Source organism: Rutidosis leptorrhynchoides, chromosome 6 (assembly GCF_046630445.1).
Source record: "Rutidosis leptorrhynchoides isolate AG116_Rl617_1_P2 chromosome 6, CSIRO_AGI_Rlap_v1, whole genome shotgun sequence".
NCBI lineage: Eukaryota > Viridiplantae > Streptophyta > Magnoliopsida > Asterales > Asteraceae > Rutidosis > Rutidosis leptorrhynchoides.
Window position 1 is genome coordinate 144,737,486 of NC_092338.1, and position 14,098 is coordinate 144,751,583.

The 14,098-nt window shown below is 30.3% G+C and overlaps 1 pseudogene; it reads left to right on the plus strand.

The window, feature by feature from the left end:
* Positions 1–8,891, plus strand: part of LOC139854134 (plant UBX domain-containing protein 7-like) — a 107,224-nt pseudogene extending 98,333 nt beyond the window's left edge.
* The last annotated feature ends 5,207 nt before the right edge of the window (positions 8,892–14,098 follow it).

Here is a 14,098-nt window from a genome sequence, read left to right on the forward strand (position 1 = left end):
AAGCAGTGTGACCGGAATGGATCAACCAATTAGCCATCATCTATTCTAGATGAATTGGGGATGGGTTCGTAGTCTACTTAATCATTAGAGACAAGAAGAAGGTGATCCATTCCATCCACCACATTGCCCTCTTGGCGAAGAACCTGAAGCACTTACCGGCAAACCTGTTCGAGACACCATTTTCTCTCTCATTTCCAGAGTATCTCGTCATGACTACATATTATCTCAAATTCTGGATCTTATTCATCCGCTCGTTCGAACCGCCAATCATCCCGGTGTAATAGAAGAAGTCAACGAGCTTCGCGCTCGGGTAGTGACTTTGGAGAATATTGTGCAAAGGTTACAAGCACCAGCAACAGCACCGGCAGCAACAGTACCACCATCAACAACACCAACAGTACCATCACCACCACCAACAGCAACATCCGCATCCCACACCTCATCATCACAATCTGTACCTCGAGCATCAACGTCATACGCACTATAGATACCAAGGAGTACCAACAACAATAATTGATGAAGTATTGATTCATAACTTCATTGGAGAAACATTCTGCGATGATTATGTAATTTCTAAAGTCTTAGAGATTATCTATTCTAGCTTTAACCATAAATCAGATGAGTGGACCAAAATGATAGAAGGAAAAGTAGAAACCCTGACCGGAATGGTGCACGATTTACAAGCAAGATTTGCTTTACCAACAGCATCAACAGTACCGTCAGCATCATCGGCACCGTCAGTACCGCCAGCATCACAATCAGTATTACCAACACCAGCAACACCAGTAACACTACAAGCTCCACCAGTAACATAACCACCAACGATATCAACACCACGATCACCTATGGATATATTGAAATAACGAGTTATGAGGTATTAACTCATTATTTCCAAAGAATTTATATATTATATAAATTTTGGAACCATAATATATCTTTTCGTACTAAGCTATTATGTATGAATTGAAAAAGGGGTAGATACTACTCGGTTAATTCATATTCATATGACTAATATGCTATAATGTACATCCTTCGTTAGCAACTTAACCATCATTAACTACAATCTCTGTTTCGAAAATTCAATGAATTCCGTTTCATAATAAACTAAGTGTATTAATCAATTACATATTTGATTTTACACTTTCGATATACTCAAAACTTTCTAGACAACATCATTCGTACCTTGCGAAGTTCACAAGAATCCCACGAACACCAACATCATTCATCGAGTAAACATCAATAAAAATGAATAATGAAGTATTGATTCATAATTTCATTTACTTTGAAGAAATAATCCACGAAGATTACGTAATTTATAAAGTTTTAAAGATTATTCATTTCTAGTTCCAGCCGAAAATCAAATGAGTTTAATTTAATATTAACTCATTAAATCTGTATTACGTGTGAAGAAAATATACATATATTTTCATAAAGATTGTGATAAAATTCTCTTGTACAAAATATTATTTGTGAATTTTTTTAACGGGTAGGTAATACCCGGAAGATATATAAATTCACAATTACTATGTTACATTCTTCGATTTTGATTCAGCAATCATCAACTATATTCACTAATTTCACAACAATATACATTCTTTTATAAAAATCAGAACAACCATTCTTATCCAGATTCAGTTACATACTTAGACCTTAACAGATCAGAATACAAATCGAGATATAATCGATATCATCACTTTTAGATTCCTACATCTTTCAAATCTATACTTTGACTTCAAAATTGTGTTAGAACATTACTACTATTCGATAAACCCATAAAACAATTTTTGTATCATTCAAAATTCATTACAATCTACACTCAAACCCTTCATGATTCTTGAAAACACTTCAATTAAAAAACAATCGAGATGATGATCCAACCACATGTTATCCACAATCATGCATCTGGAAACTTCTGGAACCTAAGTAAAAGTTTAACACGTATCCGCGTCAGATCCTTTAGCATTTATTAGCAAAAAATAACTTTGCGATTCCTTTTCAAAGTAGTCAGTTTTGTCACAGCTTCAGCAAGTCAACTTTGACTTTTCAGTTGAAACAGTCTTATTATAATCTCGATATATACGTTGCCCTTTCGTCATCGTTACCGGAGAACCTTTTATATCTCGTCACATTAGCAGTAAACTTACCGACAACTTCATTGATCTTCAAGCCTCTCCGAAAAATCACTATACTTATTCATTGAAACCTTATTATGTACTCATCTGCATCTTGTAATAGTAGTTGCCATACCAAAAAGCTTGAATCATTATTCTTAAATTTTGCAGCAATTCTATGCCAACAGTTATATATATATACATATAACGTCTATCTCCAAGACTTACATACTTCGAATGTGAAGTTTCTGAAAAACACCCTAAACTGTGAACTAGTTCTTTGAATTTTAGAAAAATGCTGAATGAAGCAGCAAAAAAACTGTAAACGACCTTAACAGCCAAAAGTTTGATGATAAAGAAGGATACGTTAGAAAAGCTCAAAAGAAAAATTTGGTACTGAAAAACGGATTAAGCAAACCATGAAGGAGGCTGTGGATAAATCACAAAGACTAAACCTGCCTTCAAAGAATCCAAATGATTTAGTGTATTCTGAAGTCATTAACGAATATCTTGCTCCTGACTCTAAACCCTTGCGGACAACATTCTTCATCATCCTCTGATATTAGAAATTCTAAGATACCATCGTATCTTTCATTATAAATATCCTCGATATTTCTGGAGATATTTTCATAACTATTCTTATCTGAAATCAATTATCTCTTCGCGCTATCTGTATTACATCAGAAAGGAAACCATTTTAAGTTTCTAAATTCTTAAAAATTCAAACTTAAAATATGAATGTTATTGAAGTAGTGTTGGGAACTGAAGCATGAGTTAGTATAATATAATGACACTTGATCAACGTGATTATATTACAGTAAGTCATGCTGAGTTTCTAAATGGAACGTGATGATTCACAGATCATAACGTCATCATGTGCCATGTTACACGACTCTTGTATTCTACTTAACCTCTAAACATATCAAGAAAATATTTTTCTTGATGATTCGGCCTTTTCCAAGGTATTCTAGTAATTTGACAAATCAAGATCGTGTCATTACAATTTCCTTCTTAGAACATTAACCATGTTCATTCCGAAATTCATATCTACGAATTCTAAACCATTACTTATTGTGCTTAATGGATAGAAGAGAAAACTGAGCATGAAGCTCCGAAATAGAAATGGGAGTATAAATCGCAGTAGATAAGAGAGAGCATTAACGGTGGATGTCAATAATTATAGAAAGATAGAAGCGGGGATTTTGAAATGTAAGGGGAGAAATAAAGCCCAACAACAACTCAGAAATTACAAACTGTGTATATCGATGCATATAGCAATATAGAGACACGGGAGAACTAAAGACAATATAAACCAAGAGTATATTAGAAGTAAATAGATTCCTCCGGCGGCAGATGAAAAAGAAGAAAGACAGATATAAAAGTTAGGAGTATATCAAGAATCAGAACTGGATGAAGCATTTCCACAATCTTTTGGAAATATGAATTAAGAAAGAATAGAAGGTGCGAGTTGTGGAAATAAGGAAACGAAGGGGGTGGATATATAGTAAAATATCCGACAGAGCAATCAAAACAGATTATCGCATTTAATCAAAGCGGATCCTAATTTCCTTAATTACCGAAGAATCAAATCTTATCAAAAAGATTTTCTCCAAATCCCTTGGACTCTGAAAATCAATCCTATCTACGTCAAAAGATATGACGAATCTACATTTACTCATTTCACTCTTTTGCAATAGCTTCACTCGTACTCTTCACATAATCGAGTTGTTTTATCCATATTACTCAATGACGATAAAACTCTAATTTCCAACACATATGAGTCATGAAAACATACTTATTGTCAGCCATGACCATCCCAATCAAATTTAGGGACGAAATTTCTTTAACGGGTAGGTACTGTGATAACCCGGAAATTTTTGACCAAATTTAAACTTGATCTTTGTATGTTTTCGACACGATAAGCAAAGTCTGTAATGTTGAGTCTTGAAAATTTTGGAACTACGTTCATATATTCAATTTACCCTTCGACTATTCCCAACGATTCACAAAAAATTATATTTAACTTGATGTGTATATATAATTATATATGTATATATATATATATATATATATATATGTATATATATATGTATATATATATATATAATTAAAAACGTTAACCAAATATTAAGTGTAGGATATCGTACATTAAACTTATTGGTTTGAATAACTAGTTGATATATATTTAAATACGGAGTTAAAAGATAATACCAAATGATTGAACTAGAAGATATTTTAACATTTATAAATCTCATAAATGTTGTGATATTATTATAGGTCTCTGTTGTGAGGTCCATGTAGATTTGAGAAATCTATTCTTTTTAACAATATTCAGAATAAATGGTAAAGTGATCTACAAGTAAGAACAAAGTGTCAATTAATGAGAGTTAGACAAAAGTTAGTGGAGATTCCTTTTTGATTTCCAATACATGCTTTACAACAATTAACTCGTGACTTTTAATAAGGTAACTATTTAACTTTCATATTATTTAATGTAAAGGTGAAATTATAAAATTTAGAAAACTTAGAAGATGAATATCGACAAGTTAAGTAAATCGACATTTTATATAATTCCATGCACTTAACTATCCATTGGACCTTACCCGACGATTCGCGAACGATTGTTTGTATATATATATATATATATAATAATTTGAAATAATAAATTATAATTTAAACATTTAAAATTAAATATGTAAAATAAGGTATAAAATAATTAAGTTGTAATTAAAATAAATTTATATATAAATATATGATTTCTAAGTATAAATATTATTATATGTATATATTAAAGTGTATAAAAATTTAATACTTAATATAAGTTATTATGTAATGCATATTATATAGTTATATTATATAATCAATAAAATGCGATACTAATATGTTAAATTCAATTATATATATAGTTGTTATAATAATATTGTTATTACTTTTAATATTAATATCAATACTAGTGTTATTAATATTATATTACATATATAATCTATAAATACGAATTTGATATATATAAATTATTTTAATTTTAGTATTACTAATATTATTATTATTATTATTATCATTAATAATATTAGTATTATTATAGTATTATTATTATTATTATTATTATTATTATTATTATTATTATTATTATTATTATTATTATTATTATTATTATTATTAAATTTAGTATTATTAAAAGTATTATATTGCATTTTAATGAAATTTGATATATATAATCTGTTATATTATTAATAATAATATTATTATTATCATTTTTATATTAATAATATTATTATTCCTATTATTAATGTTATTAATATTAGTATACATATTATTATAATTGTTAACATTAATAATATTATTATTAATACACTAATAATTATTAATATTAGTTAAATTTAAGTTACATAAACAGATATAACTACAGATTTATATAATTACATATACAGATATATATACATATAATTACAGTTGTATACTTATATAACTACATAATCATACGCGTTTGCTTTTTTTAGAAGTCAATATATGAGATTTATATCTTTGTTTTCTGTTACTCTGTGACTACATGTTGACTAACAAACACTAACCAACAATTAAATTACTGCTTCAAATGTTGAATTAACATCTGTATTATCGTTATATAATGATTGAAGCTGCTAAATGATAGGAATTAAAAACAAAATTTATTAAACGAAACCATTCTTTCTCTGCTATTCATTTTTTTAGCCAAAACACGATTTAGAACCGAATTTCAAAATCTATTAAAGCAATTTTGTTAGGAATCCCATATACAAACTATCTGCAAAGTTTAAAAACCCAATTCCTAATATCAAGTTCGAATTTACGAGTCAAACTTTTTTTCAAAAAGTCAAACTTTTTGTTCTTCGTGAAATTCGAATTCAAGTTGATGTTTCAGGATAAACAAATGATTTAGAAAGTTTCTAGGGATGATTTGAAATGTAATTCGTGTTGTAGTCTTGGGCCAAAACGCTCTAAAATTCAAAATCAAAATTTTTTTTCTATACTAACGACAGCAGCAGTAGCTGATTTTTTTTCGTTTTATTTTTTTTTATTAACAAGAACATCACTTTCTGATTTCTAGTTATTTACAAGTCTTAAATAAATCACAAATTCGTTATTTTGGTCCTCTGGTCGATTAATTCAACGAAGAAGTTGAAAAAGATGATAGAAATATAAACTGGTTTAATATATTTGGGTTTGATATATATTCTGAAAAACAAGTCAGCCTAGCTGGTCGATTGTGTTTGTGAGTGAGCTGGAGGTCACAGGTTCGAGTTCGGTTCCGGGCAAATCTTTTTATAAAAGCTTTTGGAAGGTAGTTTTTTTTAAAATTTTTATTATTATTATTATTATTATTATTATTATTATTATTATTATTATTATTATTATTATTATTATTATTATTATTATTATTATTATTGTTATTATTGTTGTTATCCTTATCATTATCATTAAAAGTATTATTATAAAATTTTTAAAATTATCATTACTATTAATATAAGTATTATTATTATTACTATGATTATGTTATAAGTTATTATAGGTTTTATTTTCAAATATAAATTGGTATGCATGTTAAAGATAATAATAACTAAATTATGATTATAATTTAATTACATGTATGATTATCATGTATAAGTAAATTTAATATAATTACGATAAATATATCATTAATATTAGTATTAGAATTATTATTATTAGTATTATCATTAAGGTTATTATCAGTATTATTATTATGATTGAAAACTATCATTATTATTATTATCATTATTATACTTTTCATAACAAATAAATATTATGTATATAAAAATATACTTATATTATAACTACATAATATATATATATATATATATATATATATATATATATATATATATATATATATATATATATATATATATATATATATATATATATATATATATATATATATATTAATTAGGATTTATCTTAAGATTTCATATAACTACAACACTTAACATATAAATATTATAAGATTAATAAATGAAATTATTTTATTACTATTATATGTATTAATATACATAATTGATATAGGTTCGTGAATCCGAGGCCAACCTTGCACTTGTTCAATGACGTCATAAGTATTTTTTACTACGAAATACAGTATTGTGAGTTTCATTACTCCCCTTTTAAATGCTTTTGCAATATATATTTTTGGGACTGAGAATACATGCGCTTTTATAAATGTTTGACAGAATAGACACAAGTACTCGAAAATTACATTCTATGGTTGGATTATCAAAATCGAATATCGCCCTTCAAGTCTGGTAACCTAAGAATTAGGGAAATGGCCCCTAATTGACGTGAATCCTAAAGATAGATCTATTGGGCCTAACAACCCCCATTCATGTCTATGGATGGCTTTAGTACTTCGAGATTATTATTAGACAGACGTCGATGTCTGTGGGGATATTCTATGCATTATGGTTAATGTCGGTTACCAGGTGTTCAATCCATATGAATGATTTTTATGCAGATGGCTATATGCATGCATGATGTTTATGAGAAATGGAAATATGAAATCTTGTGGTCTATTAAAAATGATGGAAATGCATATTGATGATAAACTAATGAACTCACCAACCTTTTGGTTGACACTTTAAAGCATGTTTATTTTCAGGATTGAAAGAAATCTTTCGCTGTGCATTTGCTCATTTTAAAGATATTACTTGGAGTCATTCATGGCATATTTTAAAAGACGTTGCATTCAAGTCGTTGAGTTCAATAAAGATTATGATTAAGTAAATGACAAATTAGGTCATTTATAGTTGGATATTATGAAATGGTATACATGCCTGTCAACTTTCGATGTAATGAAAGTTTGTCTTTTAAACCGAATGCAATGTTTGTAAAATGTATCATATAAAGGTCAAATACCTCGCAATGTAACCATATGTTATTGTATTCGTCCTTATAGATTAGGACGGGTCGTCTCATATACCTGGAAAACGGGTCAGGTTGGGTCGGTTTGGGTAACAGGTCAAAAAGGTTTTAGGCTTAAATGGGTCATGGGTCAAACGAGTAATTTTTTTAATAGTTATTAACTTATTACTTGGGATCGTGCCCCGAGTTTTGTATGACGTGTTTACCAAAGGACCCTGTACACAATAAAAAATTACTACTACTGTATTAATCTAAATGCCAACTCAAACGTTAATTGAAAAGAATTAATATTTGAATGAATATGATTCATTATTTTTGGTGCGCATATGTATACGATGATGCTGAAGAAGGCAGTAAAATATGCACCTTCTATAGATTGGATTCGGTTCCCGTTACACTTGTCATTGACCCTGTCACTGGCCAAAAAATGCGGTTATGGCGTGGTACGATCGAACTAGAGAGTTTATTAGAGGTACATCAATTAATCATTCACTTGTGAATTGTGCATAGTTCATTAATTAATTTAATACATAGAATATTTAAAGAGTGCAAGTATATAGTAACGTCTAATATTAACCATGAAATTTCGTCAATTACAGGATCTCTTACAATTTATGGATGGTAGTCCAAGGATCATCATTTTAATTTGTCGCATAAACATTCTAGAAAAATATCTCACTCTTCTCCTAAATTTGAAGGTCTGCTAATACTGTGTAGTTCCTTTTGTTTATTTATTTTTTGAATATAGATCTAGCTTTGGATGAATTTTTTATTTTTTATTTACTTATATGATGGAGAACCAAAACCTAAGGTCCTATGATTGCAGATGAAAGACTTGAAGATAATGATGAAATGAGGCAGGTGATGATGTAGCGTGAGGGTAAGAAATAGTATTATTTTTAATACAAAATACTACAAAATATGACACAAGTTTTATTAATTTACGGAGTGGGATATACCTAAACCTTGCTACAACACTATAGGCAGTGTACCTAATCGTAGAGTAGTGTAGTTTTTAGTAAGTCCGGTTCGTTCCACAGGGAGCTGGTGATACTTACTATATTTTTAACTATATTTATACAAAATATATATAATTATATAAGTAGTAATATTATTAAAAAAGGAGGGTTTTACCGTTTAATGACCGGTTTGTCGATTCTATATTTTAAGCGTAAAGATAAATGACGATAATTAAAGTGCGTAAAATAATGACAATAAATAAAATGACAGTAAATAAAATTGCGAGTAATAAAATGACAGTAAATAAAGATACGATGAGAAATATAATAAAAGAATTATGCTTATTTAAACTTCCGTAATCATGATGTTTGACGTGTTGATTTTAATTTATTACCATGGGTTAATTGTCCTTTGTCCTGGTTTATTTGATACGTCTATCTGGTTTTTGTCCATAATAGTCCATCGGTCATAAATATAAAGTGCGAGTATCCTCGTCAAATTACCCTTATACCCGAAGTCAAATATTCCAACTGATTAAGGATTTAAACTGTGACGCAGTTATCACTTCTGTCAACAATTACACCAGTTATCACTGTATGTAATCCACCCCTGTTTTAATTAGTTTATGAATATTAATTCATCCACTTGATCAGAATGAATAATCAATTACCCAACCCAATTGATTAATTAAATGATTATAACAGATTCCATATGAACATCACTAAATAGGACAACCATAATCATTATTAATTATTAGGTTAATTAATTTGAAGATAGGTTCGACAGACTCCAATGAGTTGTCACTCAATTAGACAATACCCCCCATCTATTAATAGCCCATAGTTCAATTTCCACAAGTGTCGTTCTTTTGTTCAAACCCCAATTATGGTACAAAGCCCAATTACCCAATTTTAGTAATTAGCCCAACATTATGATTACTTCATTTTAAATAAGCATAATAACGACTTAGCTACGAGACATTAATGTAAAAAGGTTGAACATAACTTACAATGATTAAAAATAGCGTAGCGTTACACGGACAGAATTTCGACTTACACACTCAAACGATCTCTATCATAAATCTTATTATTATCATAATTTAAAATTAAAATTAAGATTATTGTTATATCTTATTAAGTTAACATTATGATAGAGATATAGAATATAGATATTGATAGATAGAAAAATAAGAAAAAGATAGAAGAAAAAAAAGATCGAAAGAAAAATCTTCCTCCTCATTCATCGAACATAGATCATCGCTTTATAGGAAAATTAGAATTTGAAATTTTCATTTACGACCCCTGAACTATGCTCAATTAACAACTTTTTATTATTTAATATTATTCTTATTATGATTTATTTAAATATTATATTTTATTCTTGTGCATAGTTGACTCGTAATTTTTACACCGTTGCGTCGAGCTTTGAGAGTTGGTTCATGCCTCGGTTCCGGATTTTCGAACGTCCTTTCGTACAATTTTATATCTTGTACTTTGCGTTTTGTAACTTGTACTCTTGTCATTTTTAGACGTTCTTCATCAATAAATTGAACCTTTTGAATTGTATCTTGTACATTTGAGCTTTTTGGACCTTTTGGTCTTTCAAATCTTCGTTTTTGTCTTTAAATCTTCATTTTCGAGCGATTTGCGTCTTTCGTCTTCGCACTTATTTATTTAACTATTACAACTAAAAATAAGGAAATTACATTTAAAAACTTTACATATTGGAACGATATTGCTACTAAATATATGTTCATTTGGAGCACTATCAAATATCCCCACACTTGAGCGTTGCTTGTCCTCAAGCAATACAGAACTTGAAATAAAAACATACATGAATCACTTTTTTATTCATCACATTTTGTACATCAGTGATTTTGATATAGCGGTATAAACAATGACAGTAATGATGGTTAAAGGTGGGTGTGTCATCCACAGTTGCCTCGGGTATAGGTCAACGACACTTGCAATCAAATAGCCGATTTACTTTCGGTTTCCAAAGCAAAGTGCACATTTGAAAGGCGGTTTACAGTCCCACATGACTATAAAAATGTAGATCCTTTAGGGAAATTGGATCTTTATGAAAACATTTGATCTTTTGAAAATTCAAGCTAGATTTTACCCTAGATAAGTTTTCTGATTTGATCCACCATTGGTGTTGCAAAATATATTTGTGGATCAATATTTTGGCTAAAAACATTTAGGTTCGTGTAATCCACTGCTATCCCGGTATCGGAAAGCACACATCCAGTTTACTTGTTCCGTATATTACCTTTCGGCAAACTACCGTCCGGTTGTAAAGGAAAGCGATGAACAAGAAACTGTTAAGGCAATGTCCCGTGACATGCAGATGATTATGGTCTTTTAACGTGTCGGATGCTAGAACTATCCTTGGTAGGAGCGATAGTAAAGATCATCCTATGATTTTTCGGTCTGGCACAAGGTCCTGTCTCTGACCATGCTATGCAACCACCGTCCTTACGGTTGACACCCGATTTGGTTCAGGTGACCTAATGAATTCCAGGTGAATTTCTTAGGATTTTACGTTCAATGGTAATGAACGCATTGAAAATGGATTTTCAGAAAACAAATCGGTTTGTATTTTTGATCAAAATATTTTCTCGTTCAAGCTCGAGTTTAGATATCATTGAATTCCATGAGTTTGAATTCTCAATCTTTAAGGTCAATCTCTAGGATTGAGTATTATCAGTCTTAAAAGCTGATTTTTAATCTTTAAGGAGATTATCCTTTCTGGGGATCTGATTCATTAGTCTTATCAAGCTAATTTGCACGGTGCCTCCCCATTGTACGAGATAAATCCTTCTCATGGTTAGGATAAATCTGACCACTTGGCGACCCTGTTTGATGCTGAGGTCCGTGGATTTCCTGCTGATTTTAGAGATGACTTTTCTAGATTTTTCGTCAACCTACAGCTGGTCTGGACGACAACTTCTTGACCTAAATCAAGAAGCGCGTGTCTTTTTCGGAAGACTTTACTTCCTTTTAATGATGGAATTGATTCATCGTGTAGATCCATCTTTCTTTCAAATGTATTACAGTAAACCGGGTAAAACTGATTAGTATCGTCCAAAGCAAAAGTACCTGCAATAATCTTGTACAAAAATATGTGATATATGTTTTAAATTGAATAACTTGGTACATTCTTCCCACACTTAGTTTCTTTCTTTGCCTTTTTATTTTCTTTTATTTCATTTTAAATGAATTCAAGCGTTTTAGGGTGTTTCTCAATTTATGTCCTTTTCGAGGTAACGATAATTTCGGTATTATCACCTAGTTTTCACCGTTCATAAATATGTATAAACATGATTTTAAATTCATTTAGTTGAAAATTTTTCAAATTTTTACAAAATTTGGCAAATAAACCAAGTGTAAACCCGAGAGAATTTATAACCCTTCCTCACACTTGAGATCATGCAATGCCCTCATTTGCATGAAATCAGACTATAATTTAAATTCATGAGGGTGATTAGCGTAGAAAAGTGATTAAAAATACCGAGTTTGCAAACATATTGTTATTTCACATTTGATTTTTTTTTTTTTTTTTTTTTTGCGTCTTGTCAAAATCAGTAGCTTTTGCTGAACTTCATGACAATCTTTGAAAGTGCGTTGTTTTACCCTGTTTTGTACATAAGATAAAATACAAACATATATATATATATATATATATATTTTTGAAGTTTGGTTTATAACCCCACTTTTCAAAAATTTATAAAGTATAATATTTTTGGCATACTTTAAATCAATAAAATTAAAAATAATGATAACAAAATTTGTCGCCCCGCCCTCGGGTAAAGCAATTTCGGCTCAACGACCTAGTCTTTAACTCACGACGAATTTTAGAAATCATTTTTTAAACTTAATGAATTAAAGTAAATTTTGTTTTTAAATATCACACAAAACTTAAAAGCATATTAATTTCATATAAAACCTAAAAAAAAACAAAAATTCAGAATGGGGGGAGAAAACTAGTTCTTTAGTGTCTGCTAGCGGAAAAGACCAATCGGGTTCCATTCTCGGAACTACACGAGAACAGAACAACTAACTCTAGATAGCATTTTCTTTTTAGAACATTTGAATCTCCCCACACTTAGGTAGCCGTGGTGTCAAAATTGTGATTAACTTCATCGTTAATTTCTCTTGGTCCATAATCAACTTGCATATCCGTGACTTTTTCTTTAAGCCATTGGTCGGATTCCTGTGTAATATCCACAATTTCAACTAGTTTCTCCTTTTCTTTAGGTGATAGATTGGATACTAACCGGTTACATAACTTAAAGTTCCCCTTGGTTTTAGCATCGCGAATCCGTTTAATAAGTTTCTTCATTGAACTATTAATAACGGGGTCATTTAATTTCGTATCAACAACGGGGTTCTTTGTTATCATGTCATCATTAGGTGTTACTTCATTTTCCCCACACTTAGGCGTTTTATTAAGCACTACCGTTGGAGTTGGTAAAACAACATGGTTCTTACCAATCGTTTTTGCTGGTTCAACGGTTTTGGTTGGTGGAGATTTAGACTTTCGAATCATAAAGGTGATCGATTTGTCACCACTTTTAAGTGTCATTCTTCCATTTCCTACATCAAATAACGCCCCGGTGGACGCAAAGAATGGTCGACCTAAAATTAGAGGAACGTTTGGGTCCTCTTCTATGTCAATGACAATGAATTCGACTAGAAAGGTTAAATTACCTACTTGAACGGGTAGGTTGTCAGCAATTCCAACTGGGTGCTTAATGGTTTGATCAAAGAGTCGAACACTCATATCCGTTGGACTTAACTTACCTACACCTAATCTCTTATATAAGGAAAGAGGCATAACACTTACACTTGCACCTAAATCTGCTAGTGCATCATACATGACACAATCACTAAGTAGACAAGGAACAATAAATTCACCCGGATCACCTACCCTAGGTGGAGGTTTTGGTGGAACTGTATTCACCGGGTTTACTTCTACGGCTTTTGTTTCTTGTACTTTCTTATTCTTTTTCTTCTTCTTCTTTCCAGAGGTATCACAATCTTTATTACCTATCACTTGCTCATACTCAACTCCTTTTCTTGGAAACGGGATGGGTGGTTTGTATGGTGCCACCACTG